Below are 13,591 nucleotides of genomic sequence, written 5' to 3'. Positions count from 1 at the left end.
GCCAGCAGTGCTGATTTTCAGCTTGGCCGCCGGAAACATAAACACGGCCGGCGAGTGTTTGGCCAGAAGAGCTGATTCTCAGCTTGGCCGCCGTGGACATAAACATGGTCGACAAGTGTTCGGCCGAAAGTACTGATTTTCAGTTTCGCCGCAGGGACACCCATAATCTAAACTTTCATCGCGTTGACGAAACTTTGGCATAACGACGGGCAGCGAGAGAAGCATCATGAGCGAGTGGTTGGCAGGATATTAGTGCGTGCATCGCGCGAACACTGTTAGCGCAAGCAAACGATCACCGTTTTATTCAGTTTTTTTTCGTTAGACTTGAAAGGCTATTATCTTAACTAGCACTGTCGTGCGATATGTTCATTTGGAGCATTACTGGAAGTGGGAAAATATTGTGCCCGTCGTTGTTCTATGAAAATAAAATACGAAAGCAGCGCCGACGTCATCTTTGCGCTAACAATACCGCTCTGTCGCTGCGCGGCCCTCTTAGCGCGAATACCACATCCGCGATTTTTCGGTTAGTGCTCCACATATATACTTCCCAACTGCACTCGAAGAAAAAAAAGTTGTAGTCGGGTGCATCGGGCGCACATGCTCCCCTTTCCTGGAAGACGCACCCTCCGTTGCCCAGCCAGTGTACCTGTATACCGACCATAAGCCCCCTTCTCTACCTTAAAAACCTATAGGTGTATGAATGCACTCAGCTTAGTAAACCGCAACGCTAGCCACGCACCCCGATCAGCTTGTGCTTGAATCGGATAAGATTGCATATTTCAGGCTTTGTGTTTTGGAAGAGCCTAAACAAGACGTCTCTCATATATTGATTAAACTTAAGCTAGTCTCAGTAATGTTTCATATAGGTGCTAGGATACTGATTTCCTGAGCCAAGGAAAGCTACCACCTTCGGTTAAAACCGCAACGAAAAGGTTCAAAATCGAACCACGCGTAAAAGAAAAAGAAAATGGACATCTAGACCTCGATGTGCAGAACGCTCGTTTTGTTGTTAACAACGTGGTTCTTGGAGGGTGGTGGGCAACGCCGTGACGCTATTGACGCTATCGTGGTGATTGACCCTCGGCTACACCCTTTTAACACCCTAAAAACTAGGAATACAACCTCATAATTTTACCGAAAAAGGTGCTGTTTCGTGTTACACCCTACATTTAGTGAAGAATGTGAGAAGGGTGTAGAAGAGGGTGCTGAATAAATAATGTGAAATGGTTTTGGAAAGCTTATATATGGCTCTGTACATAATGTACAGGTAAGATTTCTGCTTGAAAGCAACAGTTGTTAGCAGTCTAATTTTTTATAATGTCAGTTGTAATTCATGCAAATAGCTAATAATAAAGTGCCTCTTTTGCATACAATTTTTATGTTTGAAACAAAATTTTATATTTGAGTTCATATTTAATTTTCTTACCAATCACTCCATGCTCAGAAATCGGAAAGTAGGGTGAAATGCTCTATACTAGCATTTTTTACAAATATTTATTGATGGAAGTGTACAGTAAGAAAATCAGTTAGTCTCGAGTTTATATCTGGCAACATGAAATTAAAATATTGTGAAAATGTTTGACAAATATTCATGACATGCTGCTCGAACCTGTCCCATAACCATGTCAACCCGAGTAAAATAGTCATTTGAGAATATGGTGACATGCACAAAAACTCACACACATAAAGAGGCAAATCCCATAATAAACCAGTTCGAGACATCCCATAAAAAATGGCCTATGGTCGTCTCTGGGAAATTCAATGGGAGGCTATCACCCCCTGTAGCTTTGCATGGTCGGCCTTAAAAATTTATAGATACAGCTACAGCCAGCTATAGAAAAGTTTTGGGCCCTGTGTCTAAAGTCTCAGGGCTATGTTTCAATAACAACAACAACAACAATAATAATAATAATAATAATAATAATAATAATAATCAATAAGTTACTGTTTTAACAGTGTCCCTGGACATCCAATTGTTCTTCTTGCGGGCGCAGTGCAATAGAACACACAAACAGACGCTTGCGCGCTCGCAGTCGCACACATAAACGCGCGCGCGCACGTACACACGCATGCACACGCGCAAACCCACGCCCGCGCGCAGACGCACACGGATGCACAACCAGAAACGCACACGCGCGCGCACAAACACACGCGCGCGCATGCACACACACATAATTACGACGAAGGAAACGTTGCTTAAGTTAGTTTCGGTTTCGGTTTACACAAAAAAGAAACAACCTAAAGTTTAAATAAAACCTAAGATATACTCATGTTTTGTAATGTTTTACATTATTATTTTAATGAAATTCTTATTGTTACTAATATAATAATATTTTGCTTAGTATTGTTCTAAAAAAAATAACAATAATTAAAAAGGAAAAAAGACTCCTGAAGACTGCGCAAGACCATCGCTATCGCAATCAGCTTCCGTTGGGCTCGGTTGAATGGTTGCTGAAGTTTCAGAGGCTTCGGAAATCTTTTTTTTTTACGTTTTAGCCGTTTTAGGGGATATTTTAAATATCTTCCTTAGGAATACCGTGTTCAAGGATAACAATCGATGACTGAGAGCTGGAAGACGCTGCGTCTTGCCAACGCCCGTAAGTTCTGAACCGCCCATGCACGACTCGTGCAAACGCCGGTTAGCAACTTTCTTTTGTTTCTGCGAAGTGGGCTGCTGTTTCAAACATTGTCGTGCACCGTGCGCTTGCTAAGCTATGCTTGATTCTAACTATGCTTCTGCCTTGAGTTATTTCGTTATTTGAAAAGAGCGTATCTTCTTCAAAACCTGTGGCTCGCTCCGCAGTGTGAGAAAGATTCCCGCGCGGCGGAACCGTGGGCATGTTCTTTGCGCCGTCGTGCGGCGCTTGGCCGAAGACGCTTGTGCGGAGCGTTCAAGTGCCGTCCGACGGCAGTTCAAGGATTCAGTCGCCGTCCCAAAGTGTTAATCACAGGTCATGCTAGTTCTGACGTCTTGTCCTAACGGCCGCTCGCCACCGATTTGTTTCATAAAGCGGGAGCGAGAAAAACCTTACAAGAGCGAGCATGGAGCATGATTTTTTGCATAAGCTAATGCCTGTGCGTAGAGACGCGCGGTCGCTTCGTCATATTTCCGAGGGTAAAAGCGCTAAAAACAACGGACAAACAACGCCCTGTGTTTGTTTCTTACGCCCTGTGTTTGTTTCTTACGCCCTGTGTTTGTTTCTTTTACTTTTCCATTGTGTTTAGAGGTTTCACCCTCGGAAATTAGGTCTCTTCGCGTTTACCGAACCGGCACACTTTTTAAGTTTACGATTGTGTGATGCAAAAAATAAAAGGAGTTTAGATGTCACGTTTTTTAGTAGTGGCGAAAGCCCTTACAAAAATCAGAGCAGCTAGAAAAGGCAAAAACATGAAAAAAGGCGGAAAAAAATAACTAATGTCAAACCTGAATATTTGATGGAGTTCAAAGACTACCACCGTACCAACTCGCCCGGTTATTCTTTCTGTCAAATAATAATAGCCAATAGTAATAAACAAATAAATTCCAACTATTAATTGGTTACAAAGTCGTAATTGGTGCATTGCAGCCCTACGCTACTCTACTCTTTTGGTGAAATCAGGTAATGTGAAAATGTATAGGGCTGTTCATAGCAACCATTTATGCCCGACCCATTATATTGAGTTTTTTCTTTAAAAGTTATATATAAAAAAGTGCTCTTCCTAAATTAAGCCGCACCACTAAATGTACAATAGCGTGTAACGTTCATGTATGTTCTCAGCAAAAGAAAAAGATGCATTAAAAAAAGGCCAATCATTTTGTTTCCTCTCTGTTGGAGCTTCTTTCACGTACACGCAAAATGTGGGTGTCTACGTCTAAAAGAGTGGAATTGACATTTCCTGCAGGGCTGGGAGGCCTGACTCAGTTTGGCTAGCAGCTTGAAACTTATGGGAACCTGGGGAACTGAACCACAAGAGTGAGAGTGACACCCGCCTTGCACTTCCTGAACGATGGCACCATGAGGAAGGGGGAGCCGCCCTGAAGTGAATGCAATAGCAGATGGGTCGTTCCAGTGAACCACTATACAGATGATACCAAGCAGAAAATTATTAATAAATGTGTTATTAAAAACATGGAGTGTGAATGGCACGGACAAGAAGGAGGATATCAACACAGCGCTGTGTTGTGTTCATATTCTCTGTTCCCATATTCTTCATGCTTTCTTTTCAATAATTGGCTACTAACTAGTCCAATCATCAGCACTAGTCAATAAAAGTATGCTGCTATTTATTAGTATGCATTAACACCGTGCTTGCAGTTGAATGCTACAGTCATTTATTAATGGACAAAAACAAAAAGGAGGGTGCAAGCTAGCTAAACAGGCTAAACACATAATTTATTAAAGACGGGTTCTCTGAAGGATGACACAAACGCAGAGAAGTATCAAACACAGCTGAGTATTAATGGGCAAAAATGAATAGGCGACCCAAAAAAGAAAACGCAGGAGAAGACATGAAGTCAGTCTTTACAATTTCTCTTCTGCTTGCCACCACTTTACAAAGGGAATTCCTTCCTTGGCCTTACAGCGTTTTACTGTTCACAAACCCCTGACATACCCAAGGACAGTAAACATAAAAAAGTAACCTACTAACATTGGGGTAAATGTGATTGAACAAACAACAGGGAATGCCTTGAGCTTTCAACCGAGGAAATAAAAAAATATGCAGAACATCAAGATTTAAAAAAAAACAAAAACAGACGGACGGATCACACCTGTTTCTAACAAAGATATAGGCCAAGAAACTTCTTCCACTCAATGGCAAAACACAGAGAAGGCGCTAATAGATTTCTAGGTTTCATCGTTGTTAGTGAGTTTTTTCAGTATACCCTTGTGGTCACTCTCTTTAGTCAAAATTATTTCATCATCATCATTCATTAAACCATCACAGTTGTGTTCTTTAAAGGAGTACGGAAACAAAATTTGAAATATTCAAATTTCGTTCGGAAGTGAATGAAGTATGAGGGATAATAACCGTAAATGATAATCGCACGTTTGTATTTTGAACGACTGGCTATATTTTGCGTTCCAAACGGTGCACTCGAGCAAGCGCTCGAAGAGAAGCGAACGGAGAGCGCGATGCGTCATGGGATATCCGGCGCAAACAAAAGCAGAAAAGATTTCTCGCGTTCGTGGAGTAGCAAGGCAGGCGTGGTTATCAGCTTTGCCCTTGGTGGCGCTGGCAGCGTTGTGGTGGTGTCAATACCGTCAGCGCGTTACAACCGAGCCGTTCGAAGTACCCGTGGCGTGACGAGCGTGTGGCTGGCCCACGTGGGCTGGCCCAAGGAGCACGTAGCTTCCAGAACACTGTCAGCTTACGGCTGAACGGGGTGGGGAAAGCAACTTTTTTTCGAGTTTTGAGCGACGGGCTAATCTTCTAGGGGGAGAATGGCTGTTTCCGGTTGCACGGACGAGAATCCGAGAATGAGGGGAGTCCTTCCTTTCCGTCTTCTTGGACCGTTTGGTACAATGCGCGATTTGTAAGTTGAGCCAGATACGCGTAGGAGACAAGTGATAAGCGAAGCGTGGGTTGCCTGCAATCCTCTGAGACAAGCAAATCATGTCACTTGATCTCCAAACAGGAAAGCTTTACATGCTTCGTTTGTGGCAGACCATGATGTTCACAATGGTTCAGCCGTGCAATGCGATGCTTGGGGCCACTGCTTGCTCACTTAGAGTTCGAGAAAGGGGGGTGCCGTAGCACTTCCCAATTGCCCACGGGGTTATGATGTGGCTTGCAAGGAGCCCTTTTGTATTACTTCATGAAGTGAGTTGTGTTTTGTGTGACTCATTATTTCTTTATCACATGCCTCGTATGTGGTGATGTGGCAATCCCTCTAAGTGAAAAAGTGTAAATGTGTTCAGTAAACATGATAAGCTGTAAATCATGTAATAATAATATGAGAATATGCAATACCATATATGATTTTTGTACAATTTACAAGTTCTGGTATGTGTATTGCACACATTCCAATGAAATGTTCACTGGGGTCTATACTTCATTTGACCCTTCGTCCGAGCGCGGCGGACGCTACCAGCCAATCCAGCGTCGAGAGAGCGTCATGTGACCTTGAACTCCACATAACCAAAACGTCGCATGATACCCTCCCGGCGCCAGATTGGCTGGGGTGGCCCAGCATCCACTGGGCCACCCCAGCAGGTGCCCGTTTCAGTCCAAGCACCCTTTACCAAGGGTGTCAGCAAGCACCCTATATGAAGGGTGCTTGCCTGAACGCCGTAAGGGTGTTGGCCCAGGGACAAACTGATTTACACCCTTAAGTGTGTAAAAACTTTTACTGTGTACTCAAGGCTTCTCTTTCCCATTAGTGCCAGTAAGCTTGTGTAAAGTGAAAAATATTGTAACTGAACAGTAGAGAGTTTTAGTAGATCGCTCCCATGACTCCGATAACGATACCCGATACTCCGCCACCGCCTCCCTTGCGCGTGCATTGTATCGTTATCGGGGCTATCGGAGGTATCGGAACGATCTACTAAAACTCTCTATTGTTGCACTGTCCCTTCACCTAAAGTTACTTCTTTTTATATTTTTTTACTGCTGCACTACCGGGGGATCTTAATGGTGGGACAACATACCATCCCTGAACCCACGACGACTGGAATGGTGGTCGCAACCAGCGTCGTAAGACTTAGTACTCAAAAAGTCCAATAAATATTGAGCAGCCTTGCAGCATCTTCGCGTGTCATTACTATGTAAACGTTTCTGGGGTTGAGTTCTCAAACTTGACCTCCCGAAACTCTTGACAGTCTTCTGAGGAACACCCAAATTTTCTGGCAGTCTGTGATAAATTATGTAATAAGTGTATAACTACAGCCACTTTCGGCCAGTGACTGGCCGGAAGTCAATGGCTAGTGGCTGGCCAAACGTGAATGGCCAGTGGCTCGCCGAAAGTGACTGCCAAAGGTGAATGGCAAGTCACTGGCCTAAAGTGAATGGCCAGTCACTGGCCAAATATGAATGGCCAGTCATGGCCAAAGGTGAATGGCCAGTCTCTGGCCTAAAGTGAATGGCCAGCCACTGGACAAAGGTGAATGGCCAGTCACTGGCCTAAAGGGAATGGCCAGTCACTGGCCTAAAGTGAATGGCCAGCGACTGGCATAAAGTGAATGGCAAGTCACCAGACGAGGACGAAAACACTGCTATTGCCGAGCACTTTGGCCAAGCTTGGGCCATCGAAAATCTGGGTGGCCATAGTACACTTGCCAGCGATGGCCCATTCACAATGTGCTGCTTGGGTATGTATTCGTTTCTCCTGTCGTGCGGGAAAGTGTACATAGGGCAGACTGGACGATGCCTTAATGATAGGCTCCGTGAACACAAAAACAATAGCACCAGAGCTAACTCTGCCCACCTGGGCATACACTGCCGTGATTGTGGGTGCGAGGTTCACCTGCCATTTTGTAAAGTCTCAGGTAGGCACAGTAATCAATTAACTATGGAAAATATTCAAGCCGTACAGATTGTCAGGAATTATGAACACTGTATCAGTACGCCGTCCTTGAGCCTGACAGAAAAAGAAAACACTTTTTTAGGCGTCTAGGAGATTGGTGTGCGTGATTCGGCAAATTCGGCATTTCCAGGCATAGAAGAAGAGAAAGTATATAAAAAAAACGAGTTGTCAGTCAGCGTGATTCGTCTGATTGTTTCCATTCTCTTTCGTGTTTAAAGAGTGACCGCCCAATTCAGAAACCTCACTCAAACTACACTCAAACTGAAGGGCCCCTCCACTTCGAGGAAGGCGCGAGGGCCGGCGCTGGCCAATCGCGAGGACGGATCCGCCATCGCGATTGCCCAGCGCCGGCCCTCGCGCCTTCCTCGAGAAATTGGAGGGGCCCTTCAGTTGAGTGTAGTTTGAGTGAGGTTTCTGAATTCGGCGGTGAGTGTACTTTTGCAGTAGTGGGCTGTAGTGTGTGTTAATATGAGCAACCAACTCGCCCAAGCTCCACCGTTTACGGAACAAGTGTGTTTCGGGGTCTCGCCGCAGCGGGGCGCCCGTTACATGCCTCTTGTAGGGTGCCTACATGTCTGTCTGTCTCAGGGTGAAGACATCCATTGTTGCACTGAATGTGCCAGCGCGTGACACTCTCGCGCACTCGGTGCGTGACTTGGGCGATAAAATGGCGTCTATGCATTACCCAAAGCTGCGCGCTCAAGCTGAGTAACACCGTATTGCGCGCACTTCAAAATGCATAAAAAAACGATTGGGCATGAAAATGGCTGAGATGTCACCACTCAAGCAAAAGCGCGCGTGTGTATGAAGGCACTCTAGCCTCTTGTGGGCTCTTGTAAAGCCTAGAGTCACTAAATAGGCTACGCCTTTCAGAGTAGCGCATTCCTTTTCTTTGGCATTTTGCCGATAGTACAGTCAATCTATTCAACAATCTTCTGGTTCATTGCGGCATCATTGGACAGCGGCAGTCACGTCAGTCGCTATCATCATCATCATCATCATCATCATCGTCTCGTTTTTTCAACGCCACCATCTTGGGTCCAGCGATCCCCTGCTTGCTGCTGTTTTACTGTTTACTGCGCGCGCGCGCTGAAGTCCGTCGCTCAGCATGCATTTTTTCCTTCTTACGTCGAGATACGAAAAACATGACCTTGCATCGCTGCCACAGCTACGGCTACGGCAGCTGGCGCAGGCGGCGGCTACAGCTCGGCTTGGCTCAGCTACAGTCACTCCTCCATCTGCGCGTGGACCCAAGATGGCGGCACCTGACGCGCTTCAGACGCGTAGTTTGAGATGTTCGGTACTCTGAAAGCGTAGCTTTATGTAGTGACTCTAGTAAAGCCCCTTCATGTTTCAAAAATAGCGCAAGGTTCCTCGATGCATGAGGCACGTGCAACGCGCAGCCCTTGGGAAGATCATGGTGGCACAGCGCAGCACTGAGCTAGATTTCAAACGCCATGTCCTTCCCAGAAGTGGCGCGCCGCGCGTGTCTCGAGCATTTCCACAACAATGAATAGCGCCACGTTTTCCAGGATGGAGGGGCTTTAGACGCTACGAGGTAATCAGGCAGCGTCAAAAGCGCAAGCCACTAGGCCTTTTATCTTTATGATCGGTTCAGCGATTACAGAACTTCGGAATTAAATGGCGGGAAAAGACGAAGACCAGACAAAGAAGTGACACGGACGCAGCGCTGACTTACAACTGAGTTTATTGAACGCGAAATCGCAATATATACTTGCGTTGTAAGGAACAAAAGAGAAGAATTCAGCCTACGTGATACATCAATAGGAAATAAAAAAAAATAATAAAAAAAAGTGCGCCATGACACCGCCGCCCAAAGTACGTGATAAAAAAAAAAAAAGAAGTTCCGTGACTTGCTCGTTTTTTAGCACGTACTCTGTACGGCTGTGTCATGGCGCAATTTTTTACTTTTTATTATTTTTTATTGGTGATGTATAACGTGGTCTGAATTCTTTCTTCTCTTTTGTTCGTGACAACGCAAGTGTATATTGCAATTTTGCTTTCAATAGAGAGTTTTAGTAATACGTATACGAGCAAACGCAGACCCCATATGTTAACGTTAACGTTGCGTCCTCCACACTGCGCATGCGCCATACGTACGTACTGCGGCGAGCCTTGCGTACGTACGTCCGCTATCGATTTTTGCGAACGTACGTAGCGGTCCCCTACGTGCCATCTCGTTGCTCTCGTCGCGCACGGGAGAGCGCGAGACTAGTCCAGTTTGAAAAGTGGCGGCGGTGAGGCAAACCAGCGGAAGTGCTACGCGCATTGTACGGGTTTGCTTTACCATTGAAGATGACATCAACCTCCTCAAGGAAGTCAACGCGACGAACCCTTTCGAGCACCCATAAAGATGGGTGTCGATAGCCAAGAACGTTGGCGACGCCGTCGAACCCAAAAAGGTGTTTACCGTGCGGTTGGTAAAAAAAAAAAAGGCAAAACACGTACACAAGAGGCAAACGGAAACACGCACTTCCGTAACAAAGCGAGGAGAATCGGAGTTTTGGTTTGGCTTGACCGAATACCCGCCTTGGATTGTTTGAAGCAGTTTACATCAGCACCTCTAGGTGGCACTACAAGTCTTTACGTATGCGTTCTTCTTCCGCTGTACTAAAAGTGCGTATTCGACGCGCTCCGTAACGTTCCGTCGACGCAACGTTAACGCTAACGTAGGGGGTTTGCGTTTGTCCCTATACGTATTACTAAAACTCTCTAATAAACTCGGTTGTAAGTCAGCGCTGCGTCTGTGTCACTTCTTTGTCTGGTCCTCGTCTTTTCGCGCTGGTTTTAATTCCGAAGTTTGTACCAACTCGCCCAAGCCTCAACTTTAGATTACAGAACACGCGTACAGAAACATGACGAAAACCATGATGGTGCTCTTCCCATATGGTCTCTGATTAGTCGCATTAGTTCGTAGCGTCGGCCGATTTCTTCGTTTACCGTGCGTTTTTCCCGGTGAATGATTTCAAATAGGTCAGCACTATCAAACATAGCAAGGCCGAGTAGCCGGATGTCGATCGCCGCTAATCTCGCAACCGGCCGGCACCGGGCTCGCTTGGTTCCTCTCGCTGCCAGAATGACGCTCGCGTGTAGCTCCCGACTGCACACTCCTCTGGCTTTGTTGGCTCCTTCCACCAGTAGAGACTTTTAGTATTGCGCATAAAAGCAAAAGCAAGCGCTATACTTTTGCGTTAGCGTTGCGTGCTCCAAGGTTTCGTATACGCGTCGTGGTCATGCACCAATCCGAGACGCACTCTGGGCTCCGCGCAAGGCGCAGCGTGGAACAAGCAACGCTAACGCAAACACGCCGTCCTTGCGTTTAATCGTGCACCGAATACTAAAACTCCTTACAGTACTTTCCGTGGATCGTAACGCAAGAGCTTGTCGCTGCTGCTAAGATCGATGTGAAGCAGCACCGGCATGCGGCCGTGTATGACTAGTGCCGGATGCACGTAAAGGACGTCAGGCTAGTCCTGGTACTTCATTAGCAAGGTTTCTTATCTACAGCGTAAACTATATAGACAATTGCAAGCATGGCGCGTGGCTGTGCCCCATGTGTGCAAGCATGGGCAGCGTGCGCGTGAACATAGCTTTCGTAAGCTTGTAAGTGCACGCACTTGCTAAGCACAAGTAGAGACATGGTGACGGCCAGATGCCCTGCTTGCAATCGTCTATGCTCGGTTTCCTGCTTATACCCGTTTCACCTGAAGAAAAAACGCACGTTTTGCTCATTGTTCGTACGTGGCGCGTAGTTTTCACGAGATTTGGTTGTCGTAGGAAAAAGCGTCGGTTTTAGCGTTTGGAGCGCGTACGTGTTGATAAAATAACATATACGTAATCTAAAATTCACCTACATATATCTTAGGTATCAACATAAAAGGGAAAATGAGAATGCTCCGCCAGGACCCGGACTTTTTTTATTACAGTTATTGAAGTGAAAACAGGTATAGGGTACAACGCTGTCAAAGGTGTTGGATCAAGCATAAGGTTTGACTAGAGCCACTCTATATGTCAGCGTAGCTGCCAGAGTAGCGACACGACGCAAAATGATCTAGATGCACGACGTCAGAAGCGCTGATAGTGATCTTTATTTTGGGCCTGGGAGGTTGCCATGGTAACCGTGCTTCTAGCGACGCCGGGCGGCATCCTTTGTAGTCTAGTTGATATCTCCATTCGTTTATTGAAAAGTGGTATAAGACGCTTGGCATCGCGGTACGGCAAGAACCTCTGGAGGAATGGTGCCTGTTTTTTCTGAAAAGTGAGACGATTTGCAGCCCGGGGACTGTCGGGCGACAAGAGCTGCTATGGTATCGTACTTGCACACACAAGGCGAGTGGTTTTCAGCGCCGCCAGGATGGTGGCCGCTTCGTGGGTCGGACGTACCGTCCTAGTACTTTCGGACTTCGCTCCGATGGAACAAAATCCGATTACGCCGGCCACGACAGGACGATTGGCTCGGGACATGACTGCTGCTCGACTGCCCCATAGTGAGCGAGTATGTGTTTAGCATCATACTTCTTTAAGACCCGATCATCCCTTCAAGATGAGATTTTCTCACCGACTGGTGAGGAGCGACGTCGACGGAGTTCAAACAAGAAGGACGGCCTGTTCGTCTCTAGGGAATCGTTGACGCCATCAGAAGAGATAGACGCAGGATATGAGGTGTTCTTGCCGACAGGCCAAATGGTCGTTCGGAAGTTTACCGGCATTCAAAAAGTCAATATTTTTATCTGGTGTAGCACACATATCCGTGTTAAAGGGGCCACGAAATTATTTTTAAACTTCTTCTTCCTTACTTGTAATCCTCAACTCAAAAGAGAACTGTGAAATCACGCAGTCGTGACATGCTAGGGCACCGGTGCGATGACACCAAGCTTACACCGTGCGTTTTAAGCACACCGTAGAACTTGGCATTCGCAAGTGATGATAAGTTTTGTCAGGACACTCATTGGCCAGGAAAGCGAATTCAAATATCCATGGACGAATTGAGTGCTGACGAGCGCATACATCCGAGCGACCCAGTTTTCGTGTCCAATGCGTGAGTTGGGGTCGGCTGACGTCTTTTTGGCCTTTGTAGGCATTGTAAAAAGGGTATTTGGAACCAAGCACACTGACATTAAGGAGCACAAAACGGGCAGAGCTACAGAAAATAAATATTACACTCGTAAGAAATAAATACTTTTGTAACATGTTGATTACAAAGACGAACACACCTCTGAGCATCCAAGTTTAATAGTATCTGTTGATGCATTGTTATATAGCAGGACATTTCATGTACGTCACTTGAACAAACGCCAGTTTTTCACTTGAAAAAGAAACCAAAAAACACTGCGATCAAATGCAAGCTATTGCAACGAAAGCAAGTTATATTAAAATCTTCAGAACTGCCAATTCGTAATATTGGCGATTACTAAAAAAGGTTAAAGATCGCAGGAGCTTCCTCGCTAAAAAATGCTGTGATTATTCGGTGACCCAGGGCTGAAACAATTTCATCATGATTTTCAGAAATTAAGACTTTCAAAGGAAGTTAAAAAAATGCAAAAATTTTATCCTCAAAGCTATTTGGAGCGCAAGTTCGTCTGCTTCTTTTTGCAGGGGTTGTGGTGACGTCAGAACGCCGAGATCCGAGTGGCTCCGATTGAAGGATAGTGGGTAGACCTAAAAGCAAGCTGCCTTGAGGTCTACCCACTATTCTTTATTCAGAACCAATCAGAGCTCGGCGTTCTGACGTCACCACAACCCCTGCAAAAAGAAGCAGACGAACTTGCGCTGCGCATACCGTAAAATCGTTGATTATTATGCTTGGGAGTTGTGTGAATATTTATACAGCCTGTAGTTGGTCAGCCATTTCAAAGTTGCGACGAGTCACTCGCTGTAGATGAGCAATTTAGTCAATGCAGTATAACCGCTAGCTCTATAGGTCTTTAACGTGCACCGCGCATTAGTGACACACAACCGCAGGCCGGTGCGATGCTCATCCAGATCGAAACGGGCAGGGGTGGGGATTGAACCCAGGTTCCCTAATTGATTAGTACAAACTGTAAACATCGCAGGAGCTTCCTCGCT

This window comes from Ixodes scapularis, unplaced genomic scaffold, assembly GCF_016920785.2.
Source record: "Ixodes scapularis isolate PalLabHiFi unplaced genomic scaffold, ASM1692078v2 PGA_scaffold2__306_contigs__length_199485367, whole genome shotgun sequence".
Classification (NCBI taxonomy): Eukaryota; Metazoa; Arthropoda; class Arachnida; order Ixodida; family Ixodidae; genus Ixodes; species Ixodes scapularis.
The sequence above is the reverse complement of the archived record's forward strand: the minus strand, read 5'-3'. Positions refer to the sequence as shown.